The sequence below is a fragment of the Aythya ferina genome, assembly GCF_964211825.1.
Source record: "Aythya ferina genome assembly, chromosome: 1".
NCBI classification, from domain to species: domain Eukaryota; kingdom Metazoa; phylum Chordata; class Aves; order Anseriformes; family Anatidae; genus Aythya; species Aythya ferina.
Window position 1 is genome coordinate 120777587 of NC_140296.1, and position 24215 is coordinate 120801801.

A 24215-nucleotide genomic window follows, 5' to 3' on the forward strand; every position below is an offset into this window, starting at 1 on the left:
TGATAATTTTATGTACCTCCAGAGGAGCAGATTAGCTCTGAATTCACATTGTATCCATTTGTGAAGAGTACCCTATAAATTATTTACCTAACTCTCAAAAATATTAGATCAAGACGACTCTAAGTATGTCTAATTATAAGGCAAGAATAATGCTAAGTAGAAAGGCTAGCTGTATTTACAAGTGCACAGGAGTGATAAACTGCTTTTAATTGTTACTATGCATACCCTACGATGCTACAACTGCTTTGCTACAGGCTTACAGCTAGGCTCTTATTGGTGACATCTCTCTCAAATACTTTTTGTATGGCAAGAACACAGAGAAACCTCAGCCGCAGCTTTGTCCTTCAAGAGACAAAACAATACACAGACCCAAAACAGAACAAAATTTAGTCACTGTCCCCAAATACGTAAGGTTATCATAGCCATAATGAAACAAAATGAATTTGACTGCATACTGGTAAATGGCTTTAAACTTCATAAAGACTCTAACAACCTCTCCCAAGTTGCTGGCTCTGATTCACTACTGGTTTAAGTAGAATAACACAGTGATGAATCAGCTATGCTGTAATTTTCACTCCATTTTTTGCTATGTTAGTACATTGTTACTTCATTACTATTGAACCGCTATATTTTTTCTGGGCTTCGCAACCAGCATGCTGTTAACCCGTGGTGAGCCTGCAGCCAGAGCTAATAGAGCTAAGAGCGAGCCGTGGGGCAGTAGCACCCCACTTCTTAGCTGGAGATGAACGGAGACTGAACATCCTGCCATATTCACAGGTCCGCTGACCTTACTTCAGGGTGAAGACATTCAGATGAGGGAAAACAGAATGGTAACAATTAATACCAATGTCGATTAGGGGAAGGGAAATGTGACAACGTTAAACTGACACAGGAGGAAAAAGAAACAGACAGAAGCAAATCCACAGAGGGGACATTATGAAGTGCAATGTGGACAACCTTCCCCATCAGATGGCATGGTGAGCAACAGAGAGACAGGTGTGGAAACAAGTCTCATTAGGAAGATGGGATATTGCAGAAATGACTAAGAAAACATTAAGAATTTAAAGATATGAGCAAAATATTCAAGGTACCCCATTTACATGTTCCACGCCTTCAAGAAAAGTGCCGGGATCAGGCTCTGGGAAGCACAGCCCACAAGGTATGCAAAACTGCCCCGTCTCTCGCCTCTTGAGTTATTTCAAATACAAGTCCTCCTGCTTTGTCTTCTCTTTGCCTAGAACTTCCCTCCCTACATTGCTCATCGTATCTCTTTTGAGCAAGCTCTCCTTTTAAAGTGAAATAAAGAACCCCTTGCTTAAATGAACCAGCAGCACAACATCAACACACCCCACAGATGTACTGTTCCCTGTTGGAAGATAGTGGCTACCCATTACACATGGGAAGACAACCCAGGGCTTTCCAGAACCTCTTCTATGTCAGGTCCATCACAGACCAGTATCTCCCCAACTCAATGCTTGGGAAAAGGCATCACAAGACTCCTCTGAGATGTGCTTAAGAGATTTTTACAAGGCATGCAAGGGCAAACGTAGAAAATGCACAAGTCCAGTGCCGCTGACGGAGTGCTTACTCTCCGCTGCGTGTTTTTGCAGCACAGTGATTAACAGGGGACACACGTACCATAGCAAAGGAATGTTTCACGGTTGAAAGGTTAACTCTTGATTTGATTTGTTTCAGAAGTATTGGAGATTTGATGGAGGAGGGCGATGGGGTGGAGGATTAAGAGGGCTCCCGATCCAGGAAGAGAATGATTACTGAGATAGGCGCTAATGTGCAGAGAGAATCGCACGGTTCCTCCTGAAAATGGATCTGCTTCGTTTTCTTGCAATGCTTTTCTGTTGCTGCCTCCAACCCGTAATCCTCACAGTCCTAACACGTGCAGCTTGCAACTCTATTGCCCCCGTTCTCCTTCCCACACATGCTTTGTGGGCCACAAGGCAGCGGGGCTGGATTTGATTTGGGAAGATGGGGAAGAGAGAGAAACGGAGGAGGGGGTAGGAGAGCGAGGGAGAGCAGCTGAAACCCAAATCCTCGAGTTGAATCTCTCGTGCTGAATGTTAACTTACGGAAAAGTAACCCAACAACCTTGAAATAGAGCAAAGCCCAATTTAAATTCATTACATTTAAATTAAATTTAAAGCCCATGTAAATGATTGACTTAGTTAAGAATATGTCATGTGGAAGAGAAAAAGTGCAGCAGCGATATGCCAGGCGGCTTTGGCTAATTTTACAATTCACAGCAAAATCTTTATACTCTGATTTTGATTTAAAAAAAAAATAAAAATATGCACATAACTTATTAGCACCGACATTATAGCCGGTTATTAATGCTTCTTCCCAATGAATTACTGAACGCTTTGCAAACTCCACAAACAAACCACTTCCATTTACCAGAAACACTGCTGATTTGCAGGGGTAGGAAGGCCAGGGATCTCCACAGGGGGGTACAAAGTCGAAGGAAAAACGAAAAAGAAAAAAAGAACACAGCACGAATAAATGCAATTATTCCTAACTGGAATTCTGCCTCGCTCCCCAGACTAATACTCTGAAGTGGGTAAAAATGCTCCAGGATCTTTAACTACCATGACCTTAATTCCAATGCGAAAGAACATTTTACTTTTATTCAATTGAGAGAATAATTACTGTATTTTTAAGTCTCTCTACTTTTTTAAATAGTTAATCTACTGACAGTTACCACCGACACCAGTGGGCACCAGGTCACAGTCTGAAGGATTATGTCACTGCAACTTTATAGAAGTAGGTAATTTTAAAGAATATTAATAATAACATTAATAAATCCATTCAAAACACGCTCTGTGCCTATCCATCCCCTCCCTGCTACCTCACACAATGATTTTATTGGGTTGGTTTTGGTCTACTGCACCAAAATTGCTTTTGTTTATTTTTTTATGGGAAAAATGGCTGTGTACAGACATTTATAATCCTTAATGTATTTCCAGCACGCTTGCTAAAATTTAAAAATAACAAAATTATGACACCGTGGAGCCGAACTTTTAATCTGTTAATAATATGATATGTGGCCAAAATAGGCTGGTAAAGCAGAGACTGAATAGTCTTAAAATAAGATTTTTCAGGTCAAATACCTCACTCTCATTCTAGTAGTCTTGACTTACAAAGATAACTTTTATTTTCCCATGTGAAGTGCAGGCGATGATCACCACAGCTGAGAGAGGAGTCCTACAGTAACTCTGACCCCAGTTTGATCAATGGGAGATGGCCCCAGTGAAGTGCCTTGAAGAACTACTCCAGGATAAAAGTAGAAGCAGCTGGGCACAAGAAAATACAGGTGTTTGGAGGAGAATGGGTTAATACGGAGAAAGAAAAGCAACTGCTGCTGTTGGGAGCTATACTTTTTCTTTTTTTCTCCCCCAGCAGCCACTCCAGAAGTGTTATTACCTGTGTACAGCTTTGTTGCTTTTCTTGTCATTGTTTTTTTCTAAGATGAACAGGAGTCGGGTGTATCTTGTAAATAGAATAGAGAGAACTGTACATGCCTCCCCCTAAATGCCACAAGAAGAGACATGCTTTATAAATACAATTGTTTTGCTTCATTTCATCTTCTTATTGGTGCTGGTTCCACGCAAGTAGGACTTCAAGAGTTGGTCAATTTAGTGCAAGAGGAATGAATGACGCAGAAGCTCATGAGCTCTGAATCTAATATAAGCCGTGCTGCTGGGAATCAGGGGGAACACTCTGAAAGCGAAGGACGGGCTTCTGCATGAAAACAGCGTGAAATCAGAAGGGGCCCCTCGAAGTCTCAGTGTCACTTACTGCTGTCACAAGAAGCCAATCCACCCCTGAAGCTGCAAATGCTCCCAAGCAGCATTAAATAACCAGGAAGAGCAAGATCATTTACTTGTAAATCACGTGCCCTTTTCAGGTAATACAGTGCCCGTTTTTCCTTTCCTTCTCTTTCTTTTCCCCCCACATAGCATGTAGCCTATCAGCAGGTTAACAAAAACAAGAAATAGGAGATACTCTTATTATTAAATCACTGGACTCCTGCTCTTGCCCTGCTTCTGCTCAGAGATGAAACCTCATTGTACTGAAGACGAGAGCTGTGTCAATGCCCTCTTCACCAGGAGAACGCTGCTGCTGGCCAAACGGGACAGCCTTGGCCTGGATGCTGCACTTGAAGCATATGCAAGTAGGTTGTTCGCCAAGAACAGATGCAAGCCGAGATCTCAGATTTCAATTCTGCACTTCCTCTGGCTCACCCCTGAGGTGCTTTCTCCCACGTGAGGTCTCGGGGCTGAGGTGCGGCGCAGAACCCCTTTGAAGCCCTAGCGCTGGAAGAATTGCTTTCAGAAGTAATCAAACGCCTCACAGAAAGGGGTCTTGAAAGCTAGGCACACCAATTTAAAGATTTAGCTAGAAGATTTTGACAAAGCCCCTTTAAATGGAGCAGATATTTGTCTCAGTGAATGGAAAAATACAGTACGAATTAAGTCTGCAGAATGAGAACATTGGAGGAAGCGACCTGCATTGACTGGTAGCCGATACTGCACCCCTCATGATGTGTAACTAATAACAGCACGCCAGACATTCAGCTTGCGCATTAAATATTAATAACATTTTTCTTCTGACTCATCGTTAAGCCAGAGCCTTGCTGCACAGCACAAACTGATTTACAGACCGGCGGTGGCAGGCTCCCAAGCTGCCCGCTTCACTAGGCTCGACACCTGCTAGCCAGGGGCTTGCTGAGGGACCAGCAAAGCAGCCAGGTCAGAAACAGGAGGGGTTCCAGAGGAGAAAAGCAACAACCTGGCTGGGCAGATGGACAAACAACTAGTCCTGCTGACGGACAGACCACGCACGACACGAATCTCTCTGCTGCTGCAGCTGTGAGCAGGGCCTCCCTCCCTCCCCGTCAGCTTTTTGGGTAAATGTCAGGGCTGCTGTAACCCTTCTGGGACAGCTACCCATGGGCAAGACAGCCAGCACACGCCAGAGGAAGAGTGTGACTGGTGCTATTTAGGCAATGAGAAATAGGACTTACTGTTCTCTGAAAAGAAAATGGTAGTCTCAGCCATGTTGATGCTGAAAGAGAGCCTGGGCGCTCCTTTATACCTCTCCTCTTCTCAGGCAAGGTGGTTTCCGCTTCAGAAGCTTACACTGCCTGCAGCCAGAAAGAAGCCTGCCTGAATCCACCAGGAGCGTTTTGTAGGGAGATTCAGGCAAGCCATTTCTGTAAGATGGGGCTCAGCAAAACATATAGATGCTGTACAACATTTGGAAAGCGCTTTCAGTGATTCTTAGCAACGCCCTATCACAAAAGCGGCTTGTCTTAGAAGCCTCAAATCTGGTTTCTTTGAAAGAGACTGCTGAATTCCAGCAGTACGGGACTGATTTTGAAAAGGCAAAAAGACAACTCGAGGAGTGAGTCAATGATGAGTTAGAAACATCAGAAGAGGGCGTCAGGTTTTTAAAGGAAGTGCCAAACAACTCCCGGAGAGCTGCGCTTTCATTTAAAAAAGACTAAATAAATAAAAAGTAGTAGCTCTAACTGTTTTTCCCTGTGAAGTTCTCAAAACATAGGTAGATCAGTGGAGTTGTTTTCCAACACAGTGAATTTTTTAGGAGGAAGAGATGAGGTTTATTTCATTCTGGGGCCTTTGGAGGGCAAGGGAAGAGAGGTCTGTGCGGGAATCCTGGGCCAACCCTTCACCCTTCCCTCACGTTACCTAGGATTACGCTGTTCTCACTGGCTGGCATGCAGAGATCCCAGTAATACATCTCAGTCCATGCTGTGTAGGGGTGAGCATTCAAAAGGTCAGTCCTATTCGCCTGCTTGGGTGATCTTTAACAAACCCAGCTTTCTGGATGTATAAATCAGGAGTAAGCTACAGAGGCCTCCTTCCTCACCCCTTGGCTCTCCTCCTGCCACAGAGTGAAATGGATGCAGATACACGTTTGTGTACACCTATGAACTTGCAAGGATACGTATCTGTATGCAAGCAGATGTGAACATTCAGGATTACTCCCATTAAGTTCATTCTTTCTTTCTCCAAGTCACAGAGGACAGCTGCACACATTTGCATCCTTTATCATTTTCCACAGACCGAATTTCCTTCGAAACTTAGCGTCCTGTTCAGCTGCACATAGCAACTGTGGCGCTGGAAGCGGCTCTCCCTTCCTCCCTCCCCTCTTTTAACATGTAAAAGATTCATTAATACATTCCACATAAAGATTCCTACCTACAATAATATTGCTGCTCTGCTCGGCAAAGATCGACGTTTACAGGGGAGAGGTACCACATTACCCAAGGTTTATTACTCTTATGAAATCTGCTCCAGAGCATTAGAAAGGCAGAGGCAATTAGCAATTTCCAAAATCAAGTGCATTTTGTGATTCACCGTCTTTGTTCTTTTTTTATATTATTATTATTATTATTATTGTTATTATCACCTTTATTTGCCAATTTGCAGAACTATGAATGGGTGTCACTGTCACGCAGGAACTTGCCAGGTTTTCTCACATTTATCTCCTGCCTTGCCCTTTATTGCTCAATTGTTGTGACGCTCAGCCATGAGACAGCTCTCTAAAAAGTGGTACTTTTTTAATTGCTGTCTGCTCAGGAGCAGGTGATAGGTCCTGTACCTGTAGGCACGATGGCTGAATCAAAGCCTGCCAGCTGCCCTGTCCCAGCCCGCTATTCCCTATCAAAGCACCGTGTGCTTATATAAAAGCACTGCAGAGGTTTAGATCGTTACCCAGAAACAGTTGTCAATAAACAGCATTAGAAACAAATCAAAGCACCAATACAAGACATTTGTTTCCAAATGAGGACTGTGTGCCAATTAAAATACTCGAAGATCTGTGTAAGAAGAGATCACTTGATCATTCAAAGCGTACGAGAAAGAAAACCAGGACAGAAGAGAAAAAAAGGATTGTCAAGGGAAACCTGATCTCTGCATGCGATTGCTGTTCAGAAGAACCAATTTGTGTTGATGAGTTGGACATTTAAGGGCTGATAGCATGTTGTGCTGTCTGTTATGACACTGGTGACTATGGGATTTCTTCAGCAGCAACTTTACTCACTAAGATCCAAGCAGCAGATAATGAACTGCACAGATAGGTAGCATTTCTCTGTGTCAGCCGTGGAGGCGGCAGGTTGTCAGCTGGGTTTTCTCTGTTCCCAAGGCTGAAGGCTCAAGAGGAGACTGAGCTGGTCCATTCCTTCAGGAGCTTTCCTGAGACTACATGTTCTTTTGGCAGATAGTGGGGCTCAAAGAGCATCCAGGAGCTCAGGAGCTTTCTTTTCTCAGAGAATTTGGCCTGTTAGGACATGGTGACTGACAGCCTAGGAGTAACTGCTCCCTAGGAAGCTAGGAGAGCCAGTCTCTCCTTCCCAACACTACACAGTGCTTGGGGAGAACACAGCTCCCACCACCTCCGCAAGACCTCCTCGCTCCATCCTGATAAAAAGTGCCAGGCTTTGAGCTCCCAGGCCCCAACACAACTGCTTATTTCACGCATGCCTCAAAAAAAAATCACATTGGTGAGATGAAGGTGCTGTATCTTCACACGGATGCCTTTTTTTTTTTTTTTTAATCATTATTCTCCTTCCCCCTCATCACCATTTTCTTGGATTTTGTTTATTTCACAGAGTTTGCTTACCTCTAATGGCTAAGCCAGAGGGAAGAACACATAATCTTGCTAAATCATTTCAATCTATCTACCTGCCTCCTACCCTTATAGTGTACAGCTAGCATTTCAAATCACACAAAGGCTGGAAAAGTGTAACCAATAACGCCGATTTCCGGAGAAGAAAGCTTCAAGAAATAAAGCCCCCAAACCAGCACATCGGCATGAGAAAATTGAGCCACCTAATTGCCTACGCTGAATAAACTGTGCAGCAGCACTGGTGGTGATAATTTCGGAGAGATTTAAAATATTAGTAATACAGATAAGGGATTAACATAATACTGTAGGTGACTAATCTTGACTGCGCCTTTTTAACAACAGTGTTGCTACCACCATCATAAAGGAAATTAGCACTGATAATTAGATCAAATCCTTTATGTCAGTAATCCCACTTGAAGATATTTTCAGAAGGTTGGAGGTTTAAGGCAATTTCCTGTATGTGTCCAAGACTCATTAATTAATATTGATATTTAATGTGTTCCAGACTTCCATTTCTTGGTAACACTCAAAAGCCGCGTCCAGATAACTCATTTGAGACAATAGCTTAGTCACATCAGAAAATAACTGCCAAGAGCACCAAAAACTATCATGCAACAAATCAGAGGGCTTTATAATTCTCCTGTATTTCAGGGAACTGAGGTTCTCTGCATTTGAGAAGCTCAATATCAGATTGTTGGTTGTTTTTTTTTTCATCCCATGGAAATGCCCTGCATTTGAAGTAAAATCAGTCTCATTATATGCCAAGTGTTCTCCTCAACGACTGGAACTGCTTTATCATGATTTTATCACAACTTGCTGCATTATTTTGTTTTCCTTAATGACCCTTCTTATATGTTCCTGAAAATAAATATAGTGTCGCTGTTTCATATTAATCATTTTAAGCACCTTCATGCTATAGAAGGGCTGAAAAAAGAACACTCCAGATTCCCAACACCAAAAAATCACCTAAAAGTACATGACTTAGGATCTTCACAACTATTACAGTCAATTACATGGTCCTGAGGGCCTAACCAAACCAGTTCTGGTCCCATTTGGCACTACTGTGTAATACCTCCTTCCCAGGAGAAGCGGCAGCAGCAGATCATTGGGTATTTGCTGGTAGCAATCAACCCTGCCAGATTTAGAAACGTCTACAAACCACTTCAAGCACTTGAGCTCCAGTGCACACATACGCCTCCACAGCATTCCTCTGACAGGCGCCCACCAAGAATAATGCAAAAGGGATCAGAATATGCAACAGCCAGTGCACCTGTGTAAGATGACCCGATGCTTGGAAGAGCTCTGCACAGCCTGCCTCCCACTGTGTTAACAGCCTTTCATGTTTTTGTACCTAGCGGCTGCAGATCCATGCACAATCTCTCCCGCCGCTGTACCTTTAGCTCCTTATTTTTGGGCACCTCAGCAAGGCTGGTCTAAACCGTAGAAATCAAAGAAGAGGAATTATTGTTTGGTTAAGGTTAAATCCCAGTTCATCTACCTCAAACCTCCTGCTGAGGCGCTGTACGAACTCAGATGAGGAAAATACTTCAAGGTGCTTAGAAAGAAGCCATACCACAAAGAGTACCTTCGAGAGCTGAGGTTTGCTGATTGTTCACCAGTCTTATAAAAACAGGAAGGGCCACTTACCTGAAAAGAAAGAGAGAAAGAAATATCAATGGTTATTCATTTTTAAAAGGAAGCTATACTTTGCACAAAATGGGAAAGAATAAACTGATTGTAGTGCACCATCCAACTCAGGATATTCTATGATCAGGCTGAGTGTGGGATGCCCAGGGCTGCTAGAGCAGGGAAGCAGCCTGCAACTGCGATGGCAGAACTGCAGGATGAAGACAGGACTGAAACAGAGAAGGATACGACAGCAAATGATTAAGATACATTTGTAAACCAGCAGCAGAACATGCGGATGCTTTCCTCTCCACAAAGGATGTCTCGAATAAAAGACAGCAGTCATGCTCTCTGAGGTTTCCTTCCCGTTTTCTGCCCTTCTCCTATTTCAGCTGTCAATCAGCACAGACAATTCTCTCCCAACGTGCAAGTCAAGTGTGTCCCTTACTGCAGACTGAAGGACTCATCCCCTGCACTGAACGGTGAGTTCAGCGAGACATTTTCCTGAATCCTCCCACAACATTCCCCTCCATCCCCCTCTCCACCAAGCAAAATGAAGGAGAAAAAAAAATATCTGAGCAACTTGCAAATGAATTCCTTTCTGTGCAACATGTGTGTACAGTCCCATTAGCAGCAACACAGCAGGCCATCGATTGGGGAGGGGAAAATGGCTTTGTTTATGGTAATGGATTTTGAGACTCCTGGTGATAATTTATTTAGCAGGAATTTTTGCAGAGCTGGCTATTACGCTGATGGAAGCCCTCAGAATGGGCTGATTTGAAAAGGGGTGGGGTGAAAACAAGTGGCATTGCTTATTTTTTGAAAAATATTGTTATTAAATAATTTGAAACACATTGATAAAATGTGTCTGAGAGCTATGCTGCTGTAATTTATAATACAAATTACATTGCTATTGACAAATGGCAATTTAATCCAGCGATTAACTTCAACAATGTGAATTCCTCTGTTGCTTTTCTTTTTTCTTTTTTTTTGGTTTTTAATAAGACATAGTATATAGCACACAAAGCAGGACACGTGCTGGGACCACCAGATGCTGTGCTGTTGCTGGACTCAGACTTATTTTCTGCCTCATCTCCCCAGAGGATCCACAACCGGGAGTAACCTAACCAACTCCCTTATCATCTTTAAGTACGGATCAACCCTGGGAAGTATCCACGGGGATATTCATCCTGCGTAAATACTTGGCTTCAAGCTGAGCAGTCTCTTTATGTACATACAGAACTCAACCTGTCTAGTCCTATCCCAAGAAAATCACCACTAGGAAAAAAAAAAAAAAGAAAAAAAAAGAAAACGTCAGCCTGAAATGAATTCCTAGATGATTTAAAACAAATTAAATAATTAATAATAATAATAACGGCCATGGTCTTGTCCCTGATATATCCTTCAGGAACAAACGCTTGGTCTGAAGGATCAAGCCACCCATTTTGCTGTCTATCCTTTTGCAGATACGTCTGGAGGCAGATGCACCCATCAACCCGGAGATGCCAAGCCCTGCACAATAACACTGCAGAGCTACCAGCTGTAATGGGATAGTGGGAAATCAGATCATCCTGCATTTAAACTGATTTCTATCACTGATACTCTTTGCAGTACCGAAGTAGCGTTAAATGCAATAACGTGCTGTTGCATGGTCACTTAATTCTCGAAGTAAATTCAATATTTGCTGGCATCCCCTATCCAGAGATACAAAGCGTACACGTGTATTGGAGCTGTTACTTAGAATTACCTTTGCAATGCCTCCTAGGGAAAACCTGAACAGCTTAGGTATCTGTCTGGGAAGAAAGGGTTGTCATTCTCACCTTGTACAAAACTGTTTACAAACCTCCTTTCCCTCTCGCTGTGCATTACTATTTTGGTCCTGTTGCCGTCTTAGGCGTACACAGGTTTTGATACAAGAAAGAAAAGGGACCTATTCCCATTGTTTTAAATTTCTTCAACAAGGGAACTGCAGAAGAACAATGGAAACAGACACTCAGTGCTGTCCTTGTGACGCTACTTGCATGTAGTAGGGAACATCGCCAGTGTTCTTCTGATGGATAAACTACAAAAATATTTGCTGGTGGAGCTGTTCCCCAAATCCGCTATATTTTAGAAGTTCCTAATGAGACCCTATATAAAGTTCATCCTTTAAGATAAAATTTTATTGTATTTTGGAGCCTCCTCTTGTGGCTGAAGGAAGTCAGGGCAGAGTAATATGAATATGAAAGATACTCCACGCATTAATTTGGTTTTGAGCCTCTAGCTGGGCTTTGCAATGGGATAATTGTGAAAGGAGGCTGTAGGATAGATGTATACAAGGATACACTAGGTGATACAAGGATAGATGTATCCAAACTGCAGATCTAGATGGATGAACACCCGGGAGCTAGGTACAACTCCTGCATCAGGTCCTGTTGTAACCTCATCTAAGCCACAACTACTTTGTTCCCCACCCTGGGAAATGATAATCAGGATAATTCCACCCCTTGTTAATTCTGTTGAAGTGTTTAGAAAGGAAAAAAAAAAAAAAAAAAAAAAGGTGTTCTTTGTAGCATGCAGGAAGACTGTTTGCCAAAACTGCACTGCTGGAGCAAGACATGGTATGCCCGTGATGAAATCTGCTTTCTGACTGCAGGTAAGGATACAAACTTCAGCCGTGCATCTTCTGAGAACGCTTCCCCCTAACCTCTCCTATGGAAGCTGTTCCACTTCAGATAAATATTCCCTGGCCAGAGAGAGCCTGAGTGTTACACTGCTGTAATTAAGGCTTCCAGTACTGTTTTCAAGGAAACAAACAGAATTTTTGCATCTCCAGCTACTCTCACCACTCCTGCAACGAAACAGTTTCCTTAATTGAATTCGAGCTTGCAAACACCTGCAGGGTAGGCAATATGAATGACGCTGCATCTTGCAGCAAATACACTTCTTGTCAGAAATACCTCCTCCAACTCTTGTTCTAACAACGGCTGTGGAAGAAACTTGACGGGGTTCATTGCGTCTTTACAGAAACACCAGCGGCTGAGCAGGAGTGTAGCTGAGAGGCAGTGACAGGGACCGGACCCCAGCACCCCACTTCTGGCAGGGCCAGGCTTTCCTTGAGGTTTCCTCTTGGCAGGCTGACCTATCCTTTTCCCTGCTCAGCTCGAGAATCTTGATGAGAAGAGCGCCCGCGGTGGGATGGCTGCAAATGTAATGCAATCAGAAGATAATGACTTCAGAAGGAGAGGGGAGGGAGGGGATAATCAGCAGAGGCAGATGAACTCCCAAGATAAAGAAAAAAAAAAAAAAGGGAAAAAAAGAAAAAGAAGACACTGTTTTCATGCAGATGTCCCTAGTAATGAAGAACGAGGGAAGAAGAATACTGAAAAAGAGGTGAAATAGAAGCAGATTTGTTTCTAAATAGCACTATTTCAGAGTTTTCCATGGGGTGCAAGCAATTTCTTAAACTAAGAGTGTCTGGAAGTACCCCAGACACATTCAAACCTCTCATCCATCTCTCTCTCTTACACACGCATCCATATCCATGCCACAATTTAGAGTTAGCTTTGGTGGGAATTGAGGAAGGAAATATAAAATATGCAGGGAACATCCCTGTCTCCCTTCAGGCTCAGGTTGAGCTCAGTGTCTATGAAAATATTATGCAAATGTGACAGTGTTTTCTTTGGGCAAGCCATTTAACTGGAGCTTTCAACACCTCAGAAGCCTGGAGACAAAGGGTGCTGGTAATGATAAATGCAATTTATTTACAATGGGCATAAAAGGGAAGGGGTTAGGCGGCTGCTACTACAGGTGATCTCCCCTGCTCTCCCCACCTGCTCAGTCACAGCCTTCAGCCTTCCCCTGCGATGCCTGCCTGCTTCCCGGGGCCAGGGGTTTCAAGGGATCATTCTGCTCAGAGTCCTCTCTCTCCCTGCTCTGATTCTGCATTTTATATTCAGGTACGCGACTTCCAGAGGCAAGAAGTTTTAAGTTCTCAAACCAAAGCAGTAATGTACCTGACCTTGGCAAGCCTGACCATGAAAACCGACTCGGAGTTCAGAGCTGGAAGAACCTGCGCAGATTTTCAACCCCTTTGTGGGGAAGCCAGACACAGATCTAGCAGCTTGAAGTCACTGAAACCACCTGAACCCCACAAACTTCGTTAGTTGCTGAGTGAACATGGAAAATACGCGGTGCTCCACCCCACAAATAGCTGGTGTACAGGAAGAATGGCTGCTGGGGTGACCTCTGTAAAACCACGCTTCCAAAGGATGATCAAACATAGGCAAGGTGTAATGAAATAAGTTATCCTTTATTATTATTACCCCCGAGACCCGCTACCCTCTTAAAAAAACTCTAATCCTTTTTAATTTGTTCTAAGTAAAACCATTACTTATAAGTATGACAACTGTATTACTAATTACGTAATAATTTTATGCTGTAGCACTAGCAAGAATGGCTTGAAGTCTAAATTAGGCCTAATAAAGAATTAATTTAATAAATCACTTGGACTCAAAAAAAAATTATTTACTTAAAATTAGAGTTTGCTGAAAAAATCTCCCATTACTTTTTATTAATGCCACATAAAGTAATTGTGTAATTAGAAATTAACTCACAAGGTGACGCGATTTATTTGATAATGATGCACGGCATTTACACAGCGCTTAGCAGCCGGAAAGGTCCCCGAATACTCTGTTACGGAAAGCGAGCCCGTGTCCGAGCATCGCTCCAGCTCTGCCAGGACTGCAGCCACCTGCTACCGTGCCAAGTGCCAGCATGGGGAGAAAATACAAAACACCACTTTTGGGGGCTTGGGGAACCTTTCTTCCCTTTGACCTTTAAGTGTTTCATGTACTAAGCCTGTACCCTAAGTTAATTTACCAACCCTGTATGTCACATTTCAGCTCCATTTCACAGAGACAGACTAAAAAAAAACCAACACCTCAGTAAGTTTGGGGCAAAATAATCAGAAGAACCTCATCTTCACATGCGTTATAACCAGCGGCTCATATATCACACTAAAGAATAAGCAAATTCACAGTGGACGCAATCTTCCCTGGGACAAAGCACATCTTTAGAAGGAAATGGAACAGGCAGATGACCGAAATGCACCCGGGACAATTAATGCTCCATGGTGAAGAAGGTGGCTTTGGGATTTGCCTGGAAGTACCTGCATCCACGTGGTTGAAGGGGAGCCAGGAAATTAGTTCTTGTGGATCCAGCTGATGAGAGCACATGCTGTGAATGTGCATCCTGCCTAAACCACTTTCGATAAGAAAGCAGGAAGAAGGGTACAATGCCTTGACAAAAAGGAAAAATAATTCAAATTACTTTGCTCTGAGATGAGCAATGTGGGCAAAGGGGGAGACGCCGAACGGACTTACAGCTGCAAGCGATTCCACAGCATTTCAGGGTTTTATGTTTTTTTTCTTTTTTCCAACTCATTTCCATTCATTTTTAGAGGCACAGAATGAAAGAAACAAACATATGTCATCAAATAATACCGCTCACAAACTGGAAACAGATTATGCTAGCTAAAATTAGTGCAGATTGAAACTTATTTGCCTATGATCTCCATCAGTAGTTTCTAGAGCGCTGCTTAAACGCAACAGCCTCCCAGCAAGGTGTAAGGTGTAAAAGCCTGAGCCACTGGGACTAGCCTCCCGGCTCCCTTGGCGTGTTTGTTCCCTCCCTTGCCTGAAGGAACCTAACTCCTCAAATCATATTTCTGAGTGCAGGTATTGCCAATTGCGAATTCAAAATTTGTTGTCAGAGCGCTTTACCTGAGATCTCCCCTTTCCACAAACCTTTCTCATGATAAACGCGCTCACTGGAATAATCACAGGATGTGGATGCCAAGAGAGTGTCAATGCAATCAAGACAAATTGGTGAACGAATTGAGAGAACTACTTGACAGCACTCATCCTGCTTGGATGGAGACTACTTACACATTCCCTCTGCTTTCCTGCGCCGCAGGAGGGCCTTCTGCACCGGCGTGCCCGTGCTCTGCTCTGCTCCGCCAGCAGCGCCGGGCCCCCACGTCTCCACCACCGACGGCGCCGGGCTCAGCTCCCTGGACCAAAACATCTGCTAGCCGGCTGCAGCTGGGGGCTTTTATCGCAGCTGCACAGCAGCCACGACAGAGGGACGCCGTGTGCATCTATCCAACACGTTACACGTTTCTGCTGGCACGCCAAGAGCACGGGAAGCTCAGCTCCCTCTACCTTCTTCCACTTCCCAAGGACATCAAGTGTGGGTCATCCAAGCAGATCGGGCATGAGGGCATTACCTTGAATCAACCTGGGCCTGATTTAACGTGTCATTCCAGGAGGCCTCTGACAGATCTTTTGCTCTACGTGTAATAAAGCTGGGTCACACCATTCAGTCCTTTTCTTTAAAGCCTGTTCTTTATCCACTTTTCTACCACACTAATATGTCCCCTATCTAACACCTCCTCTAATATTTCTGGGCAAAGCAGCTGCTATTTATGTCGAAAGCATCATTTTTAATTGATCTGGAATAAACTGACCGTTGTACCTGGCATGGTGCACAAGACCAATGGCTATCAAAATGCTGATGGTGTGCACACCCAAAGCTGCCGTGCACAAGAACTACAGCACCTAACCAGCATTGCACGCACTCACCCATATAGGCCCAGGAGAGTTTTGCAAGGGACTGCAGTGGTCATCACGCCCACCGTGACAAAGCCCCATGGTTATCCCCTGTGGGATGAGCAGCAGTGGCAGAAGCCATGCTCAGCATCTATTTGCTTGCTTATTTCCACGTAACGTGGAGGCTGCAGTAACTATCATTCATTTAACAACAAGGTTTGTTGTGAGCTCTGCTACTATAGCTGAAAAATTTCAAGTATAGTTGGTGGAACATCACCAACTGAGTATTTTCTGGTCAAAATGTGACGTTTAGTGAAAGCCAAAACATCTCAAGTCTAGGGCAGACTATGTGAACACTTCTATGGGATGGCAGAGAGACCCAAATCAAAATACTTAACATTTTCATTCCAAAAGCAGAGCAGACATTTTAAAATACAGTACTGTTTCATTAAAATGCTCGAAACGTTTTGGGTGTAATCCAACGCGGATCAAAAACAAAAATTCAGAAACTCGTAAGTTGTCATGAAACAGAATTAGCATTCTCCAGCCTGCTCCTCTTTTGGGAGGCTGGGAAAGGGTGGGGTGGTGGGGTTGGGTGCATTTTGAAATCAGTAATGCAAATGGAGCAACACTACAGAAAGGAGAATCAAAATTCAAGTGCCAGAGAGTTCAGAGGTGCTTGTGCCTAAGTTTGTAGTTTGAACTGTTAAAGGGAGAACACGCTGGCTTGAAGCCACTTCTAAAATTATATGTAAAACTCAGACGTGTACTTTAGAGACAGGGTGCAAGTGTGATCTCTGCTGACAACAGCTCTGAATCCAGCTAGTGAGGAACCATCTCTACGGATTCCCAGATATGCTGATGAGCTGGCAGTTGACAATGTGTGTGTCACGGATAACACTTTGTTATACGTATCAATGATGGCATTTAATTTCTGCATGAAATTTCTGCATTTATTTCCTGGATGAAAACTGTCCGGTCCCCTAAAGAAATGGAATGCTTGTTAAAATCAAGAGGCTGTTTGATCTTCCCTTTGTGGGATTTCAAGCCTCTGACTTGCAAATCTTGTTCGACTATCATCTCTGAACTACAGCACTAGCCTTCTTTTTGCACAGAGGCTTATGCTAAGTTGACGAATTCCAGTGGCCCAAATAGGCTGCCTTCTCCCTGACAGCGCTGTCTTAATGGTACAAGGAATAAGAATTAGATCTTTGGATTTTTTAAGTGGGTTCAGGTTAACAGAGAGGCTCCCAAGTCCTGAAGAAATGATAAGCAGTACAACGACGCCAGGAGATGGACGACATGCACTGATATGACTTCTTGCTCGAGTCTCCAAAACTTGGTTGGTTAATAGTGCTCACTTTGCAGCTGGAGTTATGTTTAAGTGCAAAAATACCCGCTGATGCTTAGCCTACACAGAACTTAGCACATCGATGGCTTGTAAATGTAATATTGAAATGTGCCAGCTCACATACTTGGTAAGTACAGTGAGAAGGAGACGAGGAGTTTAGTTTCCAACTTTTCATTCCTCTCAAGGTTTTAGCTTGCAGAGTTCAACTCAAGAACCAAGCACAAATATGGTCATGTCTTGATAAAAGGTGGAGTAGAGGGGGAGTAGAGGGACTGATATGCCAGGGTAAACAAATTCCTCCTTGAAAGAGTTTTCTGTTCCCTGTCAGTGAAGTGTCATCTTTTCTTTTTGGTCCTTCTCTATCAACATTCACAGACAGGGGTAAGGAGAAGGGCAGCAGATGTGAAGAAGTTTCAGATCCATCTAAAGGTGCTGTTCACCTCTCTGTTTGCCATATGTAACAGTGCCTGTACAATATATTCCTATAAATGATGGCAGAAGAGAAATGCAAGGAGTACGCAAAGCACTGCCAAGAGAGATCAGGTTTGGTAGATTCATACATTTTAAGGCCAGAACAGAAGCTGAAACAATCCCCCTCGGCCTTTTATATGTCATAGGGCTTTAATCTTCACCCAGCTCTCCTTGTACTCAGTTCAGCGAGCGCCTTTACCTAGCTAATACATCCTTTTTTTAGCAAGGTACCCAGTCTTGGTTTGAAGGTGATGAAGAGCCACCACGTCCTAAGGGAGTTTGTTCCAGTGTTTGATCACCTTCACTGTTGAAAGGTTGGGCCTAATTTCTCGTTTGAATTTGTCTGACAGCAATTTCCATGTCTTGGTCCTTGCTAATCGAATGGAGAAAGGCATAAAGCATTCCGTAGCATCTCTGTTTTTTTCCTTACAAAGATACTTATGCCCTGTAATCAAGTCCCCCCTCAATCTTTTCGAAAGAATTAAACAGACTGATCTTGAAGTCACACTGCAAGTCACTTTCACCAATCCACAAAGTCACGTCGAAGGCTCTTTTTGTGTACCTGTTTAACACTGCAGCATGCTCTGAAAATGAGGATTGAAGGAAACGACACAGTGCACCAGAACTGGGCTCACCAATGTCATACGAGAGAGAAAACCAGTTCCCACCACAGTTCATTGCTTCCGTGTTTATACATTCTGGTCATTAACATCTTTTTACTACAACAGTGGTTGGAAATGAGAGCTGCAGTTGTGCAACACCTTATTCCTCCTTTCAAGATGAAGTCCTGCTATCTGAAAGCCCAATCTGCCATTCTGTTTCCCCGAATATTTGAATTAATTTTGAGTGTGCTACATACCTTTGTATGAAAGGATGCAGCCTCTGAGCAATCTATGCATGAGATTTTTACTGTCTTTTTTTTTTGCACCCTTCTGCTAATCTTTGTGTCATCCACCCTTTTTTTCCCTTCTCTTTTTTTTTTTTTTATATAAATTGGCATACTCATTCCCAGATCATCGATGAAAACGCCAAATAAAGAGGGGCTTTGTACTGATTTCTCAGAAGCTAGTCGTGAACGCTCCCATTTGATGATAATTCCCCATTGACAACTGCTGTTTGAGATCTATCATTTAGCTTTCTCTCAACTCACTTAATCTCTGCTTTATTGGTATTGCATAGTGTTAACATTTTAACAGAATGCCACGAGGTATTATATCATGCTAGAAAAGTCCAAATATGAAGTCATTTTTATGAACCAGACTTCTAATACCACAGAAAAGAGCAGATTTGTTTGAAAAAGCCTATTTTCCTTAAATCTGTGTTGACTAGTGCTAATGACATTCTTACCGTCTAATTCTTTAGCTGCTGGATTCTATATCATCATTTCCACTTTTTTTTTTCCTGGAACAATGTCAAAATAACTGCCCTACCATTGCTCAAGTCATCCTGGTTGTTTTGTTTTGAATCCAGCACATTAACATTCTTCTAATACCTGCATTATTCTCCCACAAAGATTTAAAAATTAACACCTGTGAGCCGGAGATCACCTCAATCAACTCTTGCGAGTTCTGTGGCACAATTTACCAGGGCCTATAGATTTCAGATGTCCACCCTTGTTAAGCACTGCCTAACACCCATCATAACTATTAACCAACTGAAGAAATACCTCATCAGCCTCATGGATGGAGGAACAGTTACCATGTCTGCTAACTGCAGCCTAAACCACCTGCGATAGCATCCTAGAAAGCCTTTTACATTTGGGACTTCAGCGCGCTCCAGTAACTCCCCTTCACACCACAGCAATGCCCCATATGGAACACCCAGGAGGAAGCTGGATTGACACGAAGATGATGCAAATTTTTTCACACTTCATTAAAAGACATGCAAATGAATGAGTTGCTGAGCTTGAATCCGGTGGTGAACAGCAATGATTGCTCAACATGGACAGAAAAAAAAATAGGAGCCTCCCTCTGAAACGCGCTTCTCCCATCAGTTTAGACAATATCATCACCCTGGCTAGCCATCACTCTTCCCTACCGTCCCAGCTTTATCTTTCATTCAGACCTCTTTCTAGGTCCTTGCACTTGGGCTTTGTGTAAATCTTGCAGGCTTCTGTTAGAAACCATCCAATGCACAAATTCCTGATCCTTTTCGCTGCAGCTGAAACAGTTGCTCACATTGCCTTTTGATTACTACAACATCCCCTTCCTGGTCTTAACACCACAAATCTGCCCGGCTCAAATCAGCGCAGACAGACAAAGGTCACTTTTCCTTCCTGATGTCTGCAGCATGTTGCGCCTCTCCCTAAATGTTTCTTTTGGCTTCCCCTCTTCTACTTCATGAAGCCCCAGCTGTCCATCTTCACTGTCAGGGTTTTAATAGCTTACCCTCACCCAAGCATCACCTCTGAATCCCTACTGAAAGGTTAGCTCCCGTGTATGATGGGCAGTGTTGCCAGGCTTGAAACACTTTCAACAGCACCTTGGGAGCTTTCTCCTCTAAACTTTTGCAGAGCTGCTTCACTGTCCTGCTTAAAGCTCTACACAAAAGCCACAAAGCTCACAAAAAGCATAATGATGACAGCTAGGCTTGAGGTGCTCAGAGCTCTTCCTCAGGCTGGGTGATACTACTACCTCTCTTTCTTTCCAACTTGTCGTCTCTTCATCTATGTCTGCCTTTGTCTCTTGCCTGATTTTTAGTTAACATATATAATCTAGGATTTTTATTTATTTATTCTTGTAAAGAAGTGATGCTAATGACCGTATGAGACTTCCAGCCAATGGTCAACACTTAGATCTCCTCTAACATCTCAGTCACTTTGCTTAAGTTCAGATGGGTTCACTGGGGGGCAAGCACTCACTTCGCTTTCTGATATGACTGGGTGGGCTGTCAGACTGCATCTAGATTCATAAGTAAAGCTGTAGCCCAGTAAAGTTGTCTACAGTACACACGGAAGTTCCTGAGCACGTTTAGTTTCCTTGTGCAGACATACATACTTTCACGTGTTGCCTTCCTCCTAGGCTTTTGCTAGTCAGCACTGGGCTGGGTTTGCATGCATGACCCCGCAGTTTTGACTTATCAATAGCTGTGAAAGGATAACAGTTTATGCAGAGCATCATTTCAACCCTGTTAGTCATTCCCTCGCGCTTTAATGGCAATAGTCACACTTCAAACATTATAATCGGGTGCTTTATTCCACCAACCGAGTCGGTTATGCCAAAACCATTCTCGTCAATGAATGCATCCCATGTCTCCTCCCCACCGCCCGTGGTCCTAAAAAAGAGGCGATCAGCACAGCAATATAATGTCTTTTCTACCCATTATTTGCTGTATTGGTTCAATTTGCTTGAAGCATCCCAACCCTGAATTTGTACTGTGGCTGTGGCTTCAGCAGCACGGCAGCGTCCCCAGCCGCACACGGCAATCGTTGGGTACCCAAAGCAAGCGTTTGAGTCCCTGACTTTGGAAGCAGCCATACACCACTTTGTTATACACCACAGCTGAGAAAAACCTCGGGACTGCTGTGAATTGTGCTGTGTTATAGTGGTCTCTCAAGGCTATTCCATGGGAAGGATATGGCTGGAAATAAATGCACTCTCGAGTTTTTTTTTCTTATGCCCTAGCACACTGCCAGCTGCATCAAACCGGTACTCAACCAATTAAAGATCATCTTGAGCCAGTTACCCCTAAAATTTAGTTTTCAAAACTCCATAGATTACGTTTTACAGGGGAAGGAGGGGCACAGCATCCCATGCAATTAGCTAGCACCTCTCAATTTGTTTGCTGCTGGGTTAAAGCTAGGGATGCCGAGGGGAGGGAGAGAGAAAACACGCTGATGTGAGACACGATTAAAGCCTGGTGTCATCCTACTCACCCAGGCAATGCCGAATTTGACTAGTTAAAAAACTCCCTTGATGTGGCAAGAGTCCTAGTAGGAGCAATCCTACCACAAAGACGTTTCTGTTGAGACAAATTCTTTACCCAAGCTTTCAGGTTGAGGCGACCCATAGTATCTAACACCTCTGGTGTGCCACTTGTTGTTTACCCGACCAGAAACCCTGGAATCCCTAAATGCACGGAGCCCACTGACAGCTCCACCTCATCATTTCACTCCCACCTTACTAAAAGCTGCTCTATTGGCCTCACATAGGGGGGAAAAAAATAAAAAAAATACTCTTCTTTAACAGCCTGAAGCACACAAATAAAACATGGTTTTGTTTTTGCCTCTCAAAAGGCCCTTCAAGAGCTCAGGCTTGTGATTCCTTGAAGTGTGTTTTCAAAACAGAAATCTCTCGCCCAAGATCAACGAGAGAAGGATCAGGAGACTGGAAAATAAAAAATCAGCTCTTAGCCAGAAGAGAGTCCACGCAGCGAAGGAGCCTGACTGGATTTAATAATGGAGCACAGGCATTAATGGCTTTCAGAAGGTGACTGCTTCTGGTCTGAATGAAGGCAGCTCTTGACATTTGGTATGGATATATCAGGCAATCAGGCAGCCCCCACGTTCTCCAGTTAGTCCTTCCCATGGACAGCAGCAGCTGATGAACCAGCACTTTGCCTACTCACAATAAGCACTAGGAAAAAGGCTCCTTCAAGGAGTAAGTATTAGGTTTTGTTTGACTCCAACAGCCCAGCCAGGGTAATGGAGGGAGGAGTGACTGGACTGCTGGAGAAAAACGAGCTTCCTTTCAAGCAATGATGCAGGAATTTGTCCTGCAAAGAAAAGGGAGTCTCTGGCAAGGTGTGTTTCTGGTAGGCATCAATGGGTTGAGGACAAGACAGGAACAGTGCGGGCAAAGGCCATGTAAGTGATCACCAGACAACACGGTGAACCCTGACCTTCCCTGGCGAGCCATGGTCTGGTGCTCTCAGCGTGCTTCACGTCTCTACCCTGCCTGAAGCGGAGGAACTGAAGTCACTTAATCTCATCCTTACAACCCATGTTCTCTCCAGGGAGTACTGACCCATGCAATCCTTTCCTATCACCGTTTGCAAGGGCTGTACACAGATCTGCTAACACATCTCAGCTCGGGACACTTGGACACCAGCTTTAACCACTGCAGCCTACAGACACCTCCTCATTAACAAACCCTCATCAATCTAGAAACACAAGAGATCACTAATTAGGACAAAATGTGTGGTTCTTTTTGGCGTAAAACAATGAAACAGCTCACAGGGGCTATGTATGGTAGGTTGAGATACCAGTCACAGTTTGCTGTCCATGGCAAAAGAGAGATGTCAACCCAATTTTGCAAACGTGCATCTCTGACAGTCCTCACCAGGTGTGGAGAACACAAAGATTCAGAGAAGCAATCACAGAGGGCTGAAGAGAGGAACAACAAAATCCTGTAAATCCTTTACCTAAGAGCTAACCTCTTCTGTGGAGAACAGGAAAGACTGAGCTAGTGCTTTTAAGTTGGATTTTTTTTTCCACCTTTCATTATGCATCATCAGTGACAAGCTCATATGTAGCTAAAAACTGAATCTCGGTATGAAGCTAATTTTTGGAGCTATTGGCTGTTCAGTACCAGGAATAAAAATGATTCCTTTTCGTCCTAGATTTGGTTTAAGGAGCAAAACCTCTTTGTCTCTCCGTCCATATTAGCTGCCTACAGACAGCCCCATTTTCCATTTTTGCATTTAATTACGCCTTCCTATGTGAGCTACTTTACATTTGTGCTTATTGAATCTCAGCTTATTGATTTCAGCTCACTTCTTGAATTCATCATAGTCGGACTCTGGGCTAATCCTATTCTCCGATGCATTGGCGATTGCTTCCAGCTTTGTGTTGCATATGAATTTGATTAGCATACTCTCCGTTGCAGTCTCCAGTGAAAATGTTAATGAAAACATTGAGCAGGATCAGATCAAGATCACATACACACAGGACTCCCACACAGGACTCCCACAGCCTCACCTGACTCCAAACCTTTAATAATGCTCAACACTTCTTGGGTACAGACGGACAAAAAACCAACACTTGGGTAACTATTAGCAATAATTCCACTGAGTTTATATTCTACAAGAACAACTAGTAGTCCTAGATCAAACGGAGGAAGAGGTCAAAGAAATGATGAATTGTGAAGGCGTATGAGGTTGAGGCTGAATCAGAGTTCAGATCCAAGGATACCACAACAGTCCCTGAGATTTCAGTTTCAAAAGGCTTCAAGACAGACATTTTCTGGCAAGATTATTCCTCTCTCAGGCTTAGTTTCACTGGTGTGACTCCTATCACACTTTTAAAGGAGACCAAACGGCAAAGTTGGTTGGTTCTGGACTGGATATAGCTTTCCAAAAATTGAAGGATTTAGATCCTGCTCATCTCTAACCAAATGTTTCATTGTGGCTAAGACAAAATGGACCCAACTGTTCTCATACTTTGCCTAAAACCAACATTGAATTTCCCACCTTTACTGCAGGATCAAGATGATTACATCCACCACTGTCTCTTATCCATAAGGCTTCATTTTTGTTCCTGTTCTGCCGTGGTTTTTGTTTGTTTGGTGAAGAAT

At 43.4% G+C, this 24215-nt stretch overlaps 1 protein-coding gene and 1 long non-coding RNA gene across 2 annotated transcripts in view; both read right to left on the reverse strand.

Moving 5' to 3' along the window:
- Positions 1 to 24215, reverse strand: part of LSAMP (limbic system associated membrane protein) — an 879058-nt gene that overhangs the window by 367898 nt on the left and 486945 nt on the right. The gene's annotated exons all lie outside the window — the stretch shown is intronic.
- The window catches only part of LOC311440622, a 28251-nt gene continuing 11577 nt past the window's right edge, over positions 7542 to 24215 (reverse strand). The window contains exon 2 of the long non-coding RNA XR_014695490.1: positions 7542 to 9312. This is a non-coding gene — a long non-coding RNA (uncharacterized lncRNA). The remainder of the gene's footprint in view (positions 9313 to 24215) is intronic.